Source organism: Melanostigma gelatinosum, assembly GCF_949748355.1.
Source record: "Melanostigma gelatinosum genome assembly, chromosome: 15".
NCBI classification, from domain to species: Eukaryota; Metazoa; Chordata; class Actinopteri; order Perciformes; family Zoarcidae; genus Melanostigma; species Melanostigma gelatinosum.
Genome location: NC_136648.1, coordinates 14,304,755 through 14,319,423, shown reverse-complemented (window position 1 = coordinate 14,319,423; position 14,669 = coordinate 14,304,755). Strand labels below are relative to the sequence as shown.

Here is a 14,669-nt window from a genome sequence, read left to right as displayed (position 1 = left end):
AAGTAACTTTTCCTCCTCAACTTGTTTAAGGCGTGAATAAGTAAAACTCTTGAGCTCCTGTTTATATGCTATATGCTATATATTTATTTGTACATTAAATAAACCAATATTTTTTTTCTTTCTGCCTGGCATTTGAAAGAATATTGTTCTCTACCCAACAGAAAAAAAACTCGCTCTTCTTTCCCCCTTTGGAAAATGAATTTCAGACAGGAAAAACCCAAGAGTTTCTTTTGTATTCTTACAGGAAGTTCTTTTCTTGGGCAACGGCATGATGACAAGAAGAAGCAACAGAATTAGTGTCTAAAAATATAACGTATGCTAACTCAAGAGGAGAGGCTGAAAACGAAATCTGTAGACTTCGGGATGGAAGCAGAGCCAGTTCTACAGTAAAGAGTCAAACGGTCTTGTATCCCCTGTCTTGTATCCCCCTCCTGGGACCAGACAGGAGAAGGTGATTTCTCTCCTTCCCTTTTTCTTTAATCATGTCTCACAAAACTATTACCTCCAGAGAGCGGCGGAGTGTACAGCAGAATAACAGCTCTGGATGAGTGACAGACAAAGTGGTGAGCTGGGAGAGGAAGCACATGAAGGAGGAGGAATGAAAGGAAGGTAATTTTATCACTGTCGTGACAATACTGCACTGCCATGATGAAAGCTCTTCAGAGAAGCTACGGTGGAAGCTCCATGATTCTTCTTAATTTGCTGTTTGTAAAAATGTTGCATTTTTAATAGATTTGTGGGCAAAATTGTAACTTCTGTGCACGAACACAGACGCAATTTTCTTTAACGGATTGTAAAGACAGAAGAAAACACAGTGGTAGGTAGTATGGTGCGGTGGAGATTTGTTGCCATTGAGAAATTAAACCAGTGTGTATGAACATTAATTGCTTAAAAAAGGAACTTAATCAGAAGAGAGCTGAGCTGAGCTGAATCAGGTATTCACTTCCTGCTCCCTTCATGCATTGTGCACACTCTCTCTCTCACACTCTCACACACATTCAGACACCCATTGTGTTCGGTGTGCCTGTGTGGTGACTGATCACATTCAAAGCAACTATACTCATGCAGCTCTGGCCCTGGCTTCAGCTGGAGAGAGGACTCTGGAAAGCTGGTCTCGCCGATTCAAGATTACACACCTCTCCCTCTCACACTGACACCATTGATATTACTGGGCATGGAGACACAGGCTATTTAAACCAGCTCGCTTAGGATGGGCCAGGTTAGGATTTTATATGCGTGTGCAGTTAAGCGCAGAGAGGAGGACATTTGAATTGCTCTAAACAGACAAGTCGGGTGAAAAAGAGACTTGTTGTAACTAGGTAGTTACACATGTTCTGTTATTTTCATTAATTATTCAGTGTGGAACAGCAAACCAAAAGGAAATATACTGATGTGATGTTTAATGCATGTATCACCAATTTGTGCATTCATGCGAGAGATTGACAGCTCTTATAACATCCATCTGTTAGCTAGATTCCTGTAGAGCTGTTAAGCTGCTGCGGAGCGACACTCAACAGACCTGCAGCAGATGATCTCGGAAATGCTCTTTTTCTCTCGCCGCCTTTTCATTCTCACTCTCTTTCTGGCACCGTCACATGTGTGTTTTCGTTGTGTGTGCATGTACAAAAGGTCGTGTGTCAGACAGAAAAATCTATTTAAATGAATTTGATTTGAATATGAGGGAGCCACACTATTTATAAGTGTGCACATACATATTTCAGAAGCATTGTAACAGCTTTTAGAGGGAATAGAAACCGGGGAGCGGCAGACAGCGACCTCGGTCAAATCAATCATCGCTCTTTTCTGTAATGCATCAAAAAGGATCAAATCAACCAACGTTTTGTTAGTGAACCTTTAGAGGAAATAAATCATTTCTAACTCGGATAAAGACTACAAAGAAAAGAAAATGATTTGTTTTGCGAAATAAATTGTCAAGAATGTGTCCTTGTGACTCTGGTGAGCCATTCCAGCCAAGAAAACTGATGAAACATTGATATGAAAAACCTACATATTACTTGCACACATTTTGAGAAACAATTTTGACTTACCGTAGTTACCACACTATCCCATAATTTAGATTATTGTGTGATTATTACTTAAAACTATAATTTTGACTCATTAGATATGTCTAACAATGTATGTCATTTTTCTTTTCCTGGTGGAAATTGGCCTCTATATATACTTTTCCATGGGGTTTTAAAGTAACTAACCATGCAGTATTTTATGAAAAGCATTATGCACAGTAATGTAATGCATGAACTAAATACTGTCAAAATAAATCTTTTAAACCTAAATTTTTTGAACTTTTGGCCACTTTGGGGGATGATAGCTGGCTCTTCAGCTGCTAAATACTCCACTATATTCACCAGCTAATCAGTAACTTTTGTCTGTCTTTGTTATCGATAACTAACCAAATATAAAACTCTTAGTGATATTCAATAATATTCAAAAGGAATAACATTCGCCAACTATCTCGAAATTGCTAAATTTGATGTGCCTCTTTAAATCTGGGCCTTTATACCGGTACTTGTTACTTTGGTTGTCAATTAACTGAATTAGCATTTGCACTTTGTTTAATGTTAGCAAGCAATCTCTCAGTTGAGACGTCCTACATTAATTTGGAGACAAAACAGTTAACGGTGAGAAATAATCCTTGTGAAGGTGTAAAAGAAACAGACACGTCGCTGCAGTATTGGGGAATGTAACAGCCTCTCTAGCTTAATCGCTGTCATTACTTACGTGTGTGCTAGCTAACAATATAGGCTAGATGAGTAGCATGAATGGAAATCGCAGAGGCAAACCCAGACATACAGTCCAGTCCTAGGATATTTACCGAACTGACAGACCATATCATTATGTCCAGTGAATAAGATCCATTAATAAATTGATTTGTTGATGATTGCAGTCTGGTCAGTGATGATAATTTGGATATGTATCATGATGCAGCTATCTTGACTTGAGCTGTATGCAGCTGTTGGACAGAGCCATGATCTGTTTCGAGACCAAAACAAGCACGCACATTTAGTCGCCATCACGCAATGTGTTCTGTTTTTTTTACTCTGTGAAAGCATCTTTCAGTCAAAGGTGAAACAACACAGATACTTTGGGTTACAGTGGGGCTTGCCATGCCCGCCCCATTCACTTTAATAGAACTGGCGCCAATGAAAATTAGAACGCTGTCGATGACTCAATGACCCTTCCATCTTTTAGGAACAAAGCTAATGAGAATTAACCAAAATATTAAACACATTTTAAAAAATGAGCTAAAAGATGCTAAAATGCTCCGCAGAAGGGGACTGCAGCGTTGGGTGGTGTGGCAGCCGGAGGGGCAACCCCAGAGGGGTAGTGATAGAGGGACGATATTGCCTGACATGGAGGCGGAGCCCCCATGTCAGGGAAGGGAAAAGAGCGCCAAACCACCATCAGCCCAACAAGCCACACCTGAGGAGGAGAGACGAGGGAGCGACCACACCCTATCAGAGGAGGAGGAGGGGACTACAAAAGGGCCCAGGCAACAGGAAACCGGGAGAGAGTAGGAGTAGAGGAGGAAGCAGAAGAAGCAGAAGAAGTAGCTAATCAGAGAAACCCTTGGAGAAGACTGCCTTACCCCTGGATCACCCTGGAACGTCTGACTACCCGCCCGGCTCACGACCCCTGCCTGTACGACTACCCTGCTCCTGCCCGCGCCCTGGACCGTCTGAGGAATACCCGTTGTGCACCGACCCGTGGAATTGGACCCCGACCCTCCCTCTGGAAAGCGGACATTGTGTTCTTGAGTGTCTATCCTACCTCTTTCCCCTCTCTACCTTCAGTAAAAACCTCACTTGAACCGTTTATCTGCCGACTGGTTGTGTTTATTGGTCAGTGTTGTCGTGAAACCCCCTGTCCACCCCGGGGGCTGTCACAACTTGGTGGAGAAGGTGGGCACAACCCGGTTCTGGCAACGCTGACCGATAGACCAACCGACCCAGTACGCATGGCCACCCCGGTGCCATTTCAAGAGCTGCTAGCGGGGCTAATCGCTAGCAACCAAGAAACCCAAAAGCGCCACGAACAAGCCATGCAAATACAAATGCAAATCCTCCAATCCCAGCAGCAACAACAATACCAACAGCAAAGCCAAATGGAGAAATATATGGAATTGCAAACAGAACGCGCGGAGGCCATGCAAAGCGAAATCAAGGGCATGTTACAAAACCAACAGGAGCAACATACCGTGGAGAAAGCCAATCCAGCGCGCTTCCTGCTCAAACAAACGGCAGCGGACGATGTTGAAGTTTTTTTCCAAATATTCCAGACAACGGCACTCCGCGAGAAATGGCCAGAAGATCACTGGGCAGAGTTAATAGCCCCCTTTTTGATCAATGAAACGCAAGTAACGTATCAGGACTTAGAGCGCGCTGGAAAAGTTGACTTCCGGGTTTTGAAAGCGGAAGCGTTACAGCGATGCGGGGTCACGCTGTTCTTAAAAGCCCAACGATTTCATGACTGGTCATATGACGCCTCACTTTCTCCGCGAGCCCAGATGCATGAGATCAAAAGGATTACGACGGCCTGGCTACACGCAGAGCCAACCGAGGTGTCACCCACCGATCGCGTGGTCATGGACAAATACATCAGATCACTCCCGTATGAGGCAAAAAAATTGGCAGGCCAGAGAAACCCCCGAAACATCGAGGACCTGGTGGAAATAATGGAGGGTTACCAAGCCGCACAAGCTTTAGTGCGTGGGGGAAGAAACCAGACATTAGAGGGGCCCACCCGCAAAGGAAAAATTAAAACGGAGGAAAATAAATATGTGTCTCCCTCCTTCCCCCCAGGCTTTCCCCGACGTCGGCCGGCGTTTGGACAGGAAGAGAGGAGGTGCTACCACTGCGGCGAGATCGGGCACATCGCCTGGGAATGCCCTCACCGCCAGGACGCACCCATGCCCACGGCCAGTGAGGGGAGTCGCCCATGCGGCTTGATTACAGGATGCTGGGCCACTCACGAGGACCACATGCCCCTCACCCCTGTCAAAGTCAACGGCCGCGACGCCTCAGCGATGGTGGACTCCGGGAGCGCCATTACATTGGTGAGACCCACGTATGCTCAGTACCCGCTCCTAACAGGCACCCGAGCGGTCACGTGCATCCATGGGGAGACCCGCGAATACCCCACCACCGCCCTAGAGATCTACACGACGAGGGGTAGATACATCGGCACTGCAGGAGTCGTGGAAGGACTCCCCGTAGAGGTGCTCGTCGGCCGAGACCTGCCCGTGTTCCAGGAGCTTTGGCGCAGCCTGGTGGTGAAACAAGGTACGACCCCTCCCCGAAAGTACAAAAAGAAAGCCATCTGTGGGCTGGGGGAGGAGATCTCCACCTCTCCCCTATCGGAAGGAGTCGCCAGTGCCGTGGCCCGGGCGTTGATGGAGGCCACCCATCCCAACCCCGATGACGTCTATGCCACAGCCATCGAGAACGACGGACCCTCCAGCCCCAGTGAGCCCGAAGGAGAGGCGCCGCCCATCCCCGAGGAAGCAGATACCCCCTCCCTCGACGAAGAGGAGCTGGCCGGGCTGTTTCCCCAGGACCCGGAGGAGCCCATCTTACCCGGGCCCCTCACAGGGAGGTTTGGGACGGCCCAGTTGGAGGACCCCAACCTAGCCAACGCCCTTCGGCAGGTGGCCGCCGTAGACGGACGACCACTGGACGGGGTAAGAGACCTCCCTCCCACACATTTCGCCATATATAACGGGCTCCTATACCAGGTAGTAATGAGGGACGGGGCCCCCCTCAGGTTGTTACTGGTGCCACGTCCTTTTATACCCTCTGTCCTACAGTTAGCCCACTCCCATCTCCTAGGTGCCCATCTAGGAGTGGAGAAAACCCTGGAAAGGGTGAGGGCCAGGTTCCACTGGCCCGGAATAAAAAAGGCCGTAGAAGATTACTGCCGGAGCTGCCCCGAATGTCAACAAGTGGCCCCACAACCCCATCACAGAAACCCGCTGGTGCCCCTGCCGATCATCACCGTCCCCTTCAGCAGGATCGGGATGGACCTAGTGGGGCCCCTACCCAAGACCAACAGGGGACACAGGTACATCCTGGTTATTGTTGATTACGCCACCCGGTATCCCGAAGCCATCCCCCTACGCTCCATGGCCACCAAGGGCATAGCCAGGGAGCTTGTGATGTTGTTTTCCAGGGTCGGAATACCGGAGGAGATTCTCACCGACCAAGGGACCCCGTTCATGTCTAGGATCATGAAGGACCTGTGTGGCATGATGAAGGTGACACAACTGAGGACGTCGGTGTATCACCCCCAAACGGACGGCCTAGTAGAGAGATTCAACCAGACACTGAAAAAAATGCTGAAAAAGACCATGGACCAGGACGGTAAGAATTGGGACCAACTGCTGCCATTCCTTATGTTCTCCATTAGAGAGGTGCCCCAGGCGTCTACAGGATTCTCGCCCTTCGAGCTCCTGTACGGTCGACGACCCCGGGGACTACGCGACCTGGCCAAGGAAGCCTGGGAACACCAACCCTCCCCCTACCGCACCATGGTGGACCACGTCGAGGAGATGAGGGTGAGGATGGCATCACTCTGGCCCATAGTCCGAGAACACATGGCCGAGGCACAGGCGGCCCAAGCCCGCGTGTACAACCGGGGAACACAACCCCGAGTGTTTAACCCAGGGGATCGGGTGTTGGTCCTGGTGCCCACGGCGGAATGTAAGTTTTTAGCCCGATGGAGGGGACCTTATGAAATTATGGAAAGATTGGGGCCGGTAAACTACCGAGTCAGGCAACCAGGTCGAAGGCACCCGACGAAGATCTATCATGTTAACCTTCTCAAGAAATGGGTGAGTAGGGATGCCATGCTCTGTTTCTCTCTCTCTACAACCCCAGGAAAAACGGAGCCAGTCGAGGTACCCGTGGGAGAAGAGTTGACCCCCCGGCAGAAGCAGGACGTCCGGGAAATGGTGGATCGGTTCCGAGACGTGTTCTCCCCGGACCCCGGATACACCACACTGGTGCAACACCGGATAATCACCGAGCCCGGGAAGAAGGTAAAACTAAGGCCGTACCGCATCCCCGAAGCCCGCCGGGGGGCGATAGAGAGAGAGGTACAGAGTATGCTGGAGGCAGACATCATCGAACCCTCGACTAGCGAGTGGTGCAGCCCTATAGTGTTGGTTCCGAAACCAGATGGCTCAGTCAGATTCTGCAATGATTTTAGACAGCTCAACGCCATCTCAAAATTTGATGCCTACCCGATGCCCAGGGTGGACGAAATGATAGAGCGCATCGGGAGGGCCAGATACATAACCACCCTCGACTTGACTAAAGGCTACTGGCAAGTGGCAGTGGCCCCCGAAGACAGGGAAAAAACGGCCTTCACTACTCCCATGGGCCTGTACCACTATAAGAGGCTGCCGTTCGGTCTCCACGGAGCCCCCCCCACGTACCAGAGACTGATGGACCAGGTACTTCGTCCCCATCGAGAATACGCGGCAGCCTATCTGGACGACATCGTCGTACACGGGGAGGAATGGGGGGCTCACCTCCAAAGACTGGAAGCAGTCCTGAAAGCTCTGCGAGGGGCGGGGCTGACAGCCAACCCCAAGAAATGTCGCCTCGGCCTCCGGGAAGCTGACTACCTGGGGTACACCATCGGCCGCGGCTGCGTCAAGCCCCAGGTAGGGAAAGTCGAGGCGATCCGGGAGTGGCCCCGCCCCCGCACAAAGAAACAGGTACGAGCATTTATTGGGCTAGCTAGCTACTACCGACGTTTTGTTCCCCAGTTCTCGGCCCTTGCAGCGCCCCTGACGGACCTAACCAAAAACCGGCTGCCAGATCGGATCGTCTGGACGGCAGAGACCGAGGACGCCTTCGAGAAGCTGAAGGAAGCACTGTGTTCCGAACCAGTGCTGGTGACCCCGGACTTTACCCAACCGTTGGTGGTACAGACGGATGCCTCCGAGACCGGGGTGGGTGCCGTCCTGTCCCAGCTGAGGGATGGAGAGGAGCACCCAATCACATACGTAAGCAGAAAACTATTACCTAGAGAAACAAGATACGCCACGGTCGAGAAGGAATGTTTGGCCATCAAATGGGCTCTGGGGGAATTGAAGTACTATCTGCTGGGACGGCACTTTACCCTGGTCACGGACCACGCCCCCCTGGTATGGATGTCCAGAACGAAAGACAATAACGCCAGGGTCACCCGCTGGTTTTTATCCCTTCAGCCGTATGCTTTCTCTGTTGTCCACAGATCCGGGGCCGCTCATGGAAACGCGGACGCCCTGTCAAGACGGGACGCCCTAGGTTCCTGGAGCAGTCCTCCCCCCAGGTCGGATTTAAGGGGGGGGGTATGTGGCAGCCGGAGGGGCAACCCCAGAGGGGTAGTGATAGAGGGACGATATTGCCTGACATGGAGGCGGAGCCCCCATGTCAGGGAAGGGAAAAGAGCGCCAAACCACCATCAGCCCAACAAGCCACACCTGAGGAGGAGAGACGAGGGAGCGACCACACCCTATCAGAGGAGGAGGAGGGGACTACAAAAGGGCCCAGGCAACAGGAAACCGGGAGAGAGTAGGAGTAGAGGAGGAAGCAGAAGAAGCAGAAGAAGTAGCTAATCAGAGAAACCCTTGGAGAAGACTGCCTTACCCCTGGATCACCCTGGAACGTCTGACTACCCGCCCGGCTCACGACCCCTGCCTGTACGACTACCCTGCTCCTGCCCGCGCCCTGGACCGTCTGAGGAATACCCGTTGTGCACCGACCCGTGGAATTGGACCCCGACCCTCCCTCTGGAAAGCGGACATTGTGTTCTTGAGTGTCTATCCTACCTCTTTCCCCTCTCTACCTTCAGTAAAAACCTCACTTGAACCGTTTATCTGCCGACTGGTTGTGTTTATTGGTCAGTGTTGTCGTGAAACCCCCTGTCCACCCCGGGGGCTGTCACAGTGGGTTCATCACTACGATCGGCCCCTTTCACATGCCATGTAGTCATTTGATCCAATGTTATTTTACAAAATGATAATAAAAGCAGCTTAAAGGAATTCAATTCAATTCAATTCAATTTATTTTTGTATAGCCCAAAATCACAAATTACAAATTTGCCTCAGAGGGCTTTACAATATGTACACGTTTGACATCTTCTTGTCCCGGGACCCTCACATCAGAACAGGAAAAACTCCCCAAAAACCCCTTTAACGGGGAGGAAAGAGGAAGAAACCTGTGGGAGAGCAATAGAGGAGGGATCCCTCTCCCAGGATGGACAGGCGTGCAATGATGTCATGTGTAGAACAGGATAGTGAATTACAACACATTCAATGTAATTACAGCACATTCAATGTATGACACAACCACGACAGGAGGCAAGACCTGGTCCAGGTAAACCCGGATACACAGGAACCTGTGAGGCGAGAAAGCACAGAGACTCTGGTGAAGAAGCAGGTCAATAATGTGCATTAATGGTATCGGTAGTATGAAATAGTAATGTGAGTAATAATAAAAGTGATATTAGCAGTTGGAGTCAGCAGGGCCATGGTAGGAGGAAGGACCAGGGTCCAGATGAAACCATGCTCCATGGAAACCTGTGAGGAGAGGAAGCACAAGGACTCCGGGGAAGAGACAAAATGAGTACCGTGCATTAATTGTATCGGTAATAGGATTAATAATCAGTACTGTGCATTAATGGTGTCGGTAATAGGATTAATAATGTTAATCATGAAGATCGTAGTAGATGTCAGCAGGGCCATGGCTGGTTGAAGAACCAGTGTCCAGATAAAACTGCGGTCATCCTGTGAGGCGAGAAAGCACAAATACTCCGGGGAAGAAGTAAAGTTAGTAATGAGCATTAATGGGACATCAATGCATACAGACGGAGGTGAAGAAGAGGAGGAGAGAGGTGCTCAGTGTAGGAAGTCCCCCTGTAGTTTTTGCCTATACCAGTTTGTCCATGGGCCGGTCCAAGGCAAGCCAGAGCCAGCCCTAACTATAAAGCGCTAACTATAAGCACTGTCAAAGAGGAAAGTCTTAAGCCTACTCTTAAATGTGGTGAGTGTGTCTGCCCCCCGGACAGAAACGGGAAGCTGGTTCCACAGAAGAGGAGCTTGATAACTGAAGGCTCTGGCTCCCGTCCTACTTTTTAAGACTCTAGGAACCACAAGTAACCCTGAATCACTGGATCGCAACTCTCTAGTAGGGCAGTATGGTACTATAAGCTCTTTAAGATATGATGGAGCCTGACCAGTTCGGGCTTTGTAGGTCAGTAAAAGGATTTTAAATTCTATTCTAGATTTTACAGGGAGCCAGTGCAGAGAAGCTAATACAGGAGTAATATGATCTCTCCTCTTAGTTCTTGTTAGTACACGAGCTGCAGCATTCTGGATCAGCTGGAGAGATTTAAGAGACTTATTAGAGCAGCCTGAAAATAAGGAATTGCAGTAATCTAATCTAGATGATGAAGTTCCCATGTATGGTAGGTAAAATGTTTGTTTTAGTAAATAGCAATATTGAAGGGGAGAATGATTTTAGGGTCAGACGACAAATACATAGGAACTGGCTAGTCGTATAGCCTCTACACCAGTTGTGTTATAAAGACACCAGAGGTCAAAGGTGAAGGTTCTGAGGTCAACTCTTGGTAACAAAGTCAATAAAGGATCAGGTGCATGAGACGCAGCTATTAACTTGAGTAGATTAGTCTATGACTCCACACACACAGGATGCTGAGAGCTTCCATAAACAGGCCACCACAGCACAACCACATTTCCATCCACTGGGAAAGGTGGTCAGAAAAACAAGTCGCAATGAAATTATATGGAAGAACAGGCAAACACAGACGTGGTGGAGGAGCTTCTTCCAAAAATCCCTCATCTTTGATGCTGTGCTGAGTCTGTGGAATATTAACTTGGTGAGAAAAGACTAAAAACAGAGAGCTCTGTCCTTCAAGTATGTATAACCAAAGCCAATGCACACAGAGGCACAAGCCATCTACTCATTCTCACAACAGCACAACAAGAAAGAAGTGTTGAGTACGTGTTCCATCGGTGAGACTTTAGGAAAATCCTAACTGCAATGACGATTAACTTTGAAAGTGACTAATCATTCCAATCTTCTGTGTTGCAGAGGCAGATAAAAATGTTGGTCCTGCCTAAAAGAGCTTCTTCTCAGCCAACTGCAAAGCCAAACATTTGTCTTCGACCAGTCAGTACCGTAGAGGAGAGCCTCTGGCCAAAGACAAAGAGAGGCACCTCTCTCTTTGTGTGGGTGAGCTGTTCAGCTGTGGTCTCATCTACGCTTGTAATGATTGGCCTGGTGGGCTGCTTTAGTCCCTCCCAGGCTAAAGACAACTTGATTGATGGATTGGTTTGTCCAATCCCTTTTGGGTTTTGGTGGCTGGGGACTCATTCTGGTTTCAATAGGCCTATTCCAGGCAGAGAGGGAGACATTGTGTTTCCATCCAGCAGCTCAAAACACAACTATTCACTGCTCTTTTCCTATTTGACTAATGTTTGCGGTTGGAACATTTGGGCTCTGAGATTTGGGAGCTGTCCAGTGCTGAACACGTTGACAGTTTTAGCTCCAGTCACTGTGAGGACATTGTTAGTCTAAAGCCTGTTCCCGTTCTGGCTATAAATGAACCTTAAAGTTCAAAGAGATCATAAACTTCCCACTTCAATTCTCGGTTTAATGTGCTGTTTGTGAATTACTGCTATGACAGACTGCAACAAAGAAGTCTCAAATATTTGCTGCATTGTACATCAGAACACATCACATTTGTATCCAAACAAAGTCAACACATTGCCAGGGCAGCATAACCGTAAAGAAACAAGCCTGCGGCTGACTCAGATGTGAAGCTTATTTTGATTGTCACTACAAAGGAGCGCTTGCCATGATTTGCATTTTTATGGCGCTATTCTGTGCGCTATTAGCACGGTATTCGAGGGGGATGGACCCCATAATCACCTGAGTGACATACCGGTGAGGGCACTTTCATACCATAGAAAAGAATATCAAACCTCGACTGAGAACTGACTTTAGCTTCTATTGAAAATACACCATCAGCAAGATGTTTGACAAAGCTGCTCACTTAAACTCCTTTATTTCGTTTTATTTTGAAAAATTACAGTACTTTAGGACTTAAAGTAACTATTTCCATGACCAATTAATCTGCAGATTATGATCTCAGCCATCTATAAAATGTCAAAAAAAATTAAGCCCAAGGTGACGTCTTAACATTTTGTTCGACCAACAGCCCAAAACAAAGATATTCAATTTAAAATGATAGAAAAGCGGCAAATCATAACTTTTGAGAAGCTGCAGGCAGAAACATGGGAATGTGTGGCATTTTCTGCAGATCGGCCGATCATTTCACTTCGTGTTTCATCTATCTGAAAGCATCTAACATTGCTCTTTTCATCTTCCAGTGATTCAAAGTGTCTCCTGGAATTGCAGCCGTCTCAGAGCCAGACATGATAAACAACACTGAGGCTGATTGAGTGCAAAGTGTGCAGAGACAGTGAAGCAGCAGAACTGAGCTTGTACTCTATTTTAGTCAGACCTTTTTCTTCCCCACAACACCGCTCTCTCTGATCCCCGTGCTCGTATGAGTGCAGTCATCTACATCTACACATCTCTGCTGTATGCGTGCCGGGGCTCATGGATGCCCTTTCAAATAGGCTACACACTTGCACACATCCAGACAGAATGAAAAATGCATGCTGTAAACTTTCAGCTGGGTCTCTTAGCCTCATTCCTCACTATTCTCGTCCCACAGGCACTACTGCTCTGTTATCTCTTACACACACACACACACACACACGTCGAACATTTCAGGCTCGTATAGCTCGGTGTTGCCTGATTAACCACGTCCTTCTTTGTGGCATTGACACACAGCTGGTGGTGGACACACTAGCAAGGCCAAGGAAGAAAAGACCTGCACTTAGTGAATAGAAACAGAATGGGCTTTATTGGGCTGCAGGGGCTCTCATATTCTCAGACAATACAGCTAATTTGTCAAGGTGACCCAGACTGTTCTCCTTCCCTGTGATTTTTACATGCCAGTGTTTGTTTACAGAGAAAGCATCAATACAAGACGTTCACAAATCCATTCAGCTGCTTGGCACCAGGCAATCACTAATTTTACTATAATTTGCTCACTTTTTAATCATTTTGTATCTCCAGTGTTAGTTTATAAAGCTAAGATACTTCAATGTAAAGATCAACCCCTGGGATCACTGATAATCCAGTTCCTATATATAACAGGATCTTTGATGCCATGCCCAGGTGCAGATCAGATTTTTTGGCATATGTTCAGCACATGTTGTTCACCAAATTACTGTGATTTACATAATATATTTCACAAACACCTGTTCAAGAGTTCAGATCTGCTTCCACAATTGCATCTCTCAACAGAAGGCACTCTCCCCTCTGATTTCTAATGATTGAAACATCTGTAAAGGAAGATTTAAAAGATGATATGTAACCAAAGTTCTTATGAAGACAGGACATCTCCTTAGCGTAGGACACACGATTACTTGGTGGGTTGATGATTTATGCATGCCCCAACATGGGTAGTAAATATAGACCAACAATAAAAGCTCTGACCTGTAAATAATTAAATATATCCCATACGGTGCGATGTGTGTGCGTCTGAAGGTTGCGGCTGTGAATGCGCGAGAGGAAAGGCATTTATCAAGAATAACCTATATATGCATATCATTAAATATTGCATGATTAAGCATTGTGAAAAGAACTTCACAATTTTCATGAATTGCAACCTCAGTTTTTTTAAGTGCCTTTTTATATTTAAACCAAGAAATAAAACCACTTTGAATCCTTTTCTAGCAGCTGAGCGGTCTCAGGCGCCTCCTGCCACCCGGTGACTTGAGATATCACACACTGACCAAATGACTGATTTCATAAAGCGTGCATGCGAAGCAAATTATTTCCATGCTTTCAGTCCTACCTTTTCTGTCAAAACGAGACCCGTCTCAGTGGTGCAATCCTCAGGAATGTGAGCTTTGCGCCTCAGTGCCGGTGCTCCCCAAAGCTCCCACAGGGTGAAGAGACGGCCGAGCGACGAAACAAGGTTGAAAACAGCACTTTGCAGAGGCAGAAGAAACCGGCGTGAGTGTGCGCACAAGCGCTAGACGTCTTGGACTTGTCACTCCGTCACCAGCGTTATCCTCTCCTCCGCTGAGCTGCAGCCTATGCGCCGTTCATCGTCACGCGTTGATATCTGCCAGATCGGAATAGATGCGCGCGGACACACACAGCAAGGTGCTGCTTCCGACCCCCTCCTCGCCAGCAGCAACGCTGAGGGAGAGAAGCAAGATCAGTTTGAACAAAGAGGCAAAGCAGTGACAGGCAGACGGCTCCAGCGCCCCCATTCAAAGAGAGAGGGAGGGTGGGGGGGGGGGGGGGGTGCAAGAGAGCGAGAGGAGGGGAGGTGTACTTTATGACCGTAATCCGATTCCTACATGAACCTCAAAGGGTGATCCGGTGTCTGAATTCAATTGAAATGTACCCATGAGCTTACAGTCTGACCTAAACCCCCTGATATCCTCATGTCACATCCTCTGTTTCTACACATACCTTCGATCAATCAACTCAACTTGTGCATCACCTAACATCAGGCCTTCTGTTCTGTTGAAATAAAATAAAAATCATACA

At 47.9% G+C, this 14,669-nt stretch overlaps 1 protein-coding gene across 3 annotated transcripts in view; it reads right to left on the bottom strand.

Annotated features, from left to right (window-relative positions):
* Window positions 1-14,297, bottom strand: part of LOC306789362 (neurocan core protein-like) — a 44,197-nt gene extending 29,900 nt beyond the window's left edge. For all 3 annotated transcript variants that reach the window (XM_079285274.1, XM_079285275.1, XM_079285276.1), the window contains exon 1: window positions 13,963-14,297. The gene's annotated coding sequence lies outside the window, so the exon portion shown is untranslated. The remainder of the gene's footprint in view (window positions 1-13,962) is intronic.
* Window positions 14,298-14,669: the final 372 nt, after the last annotated feature.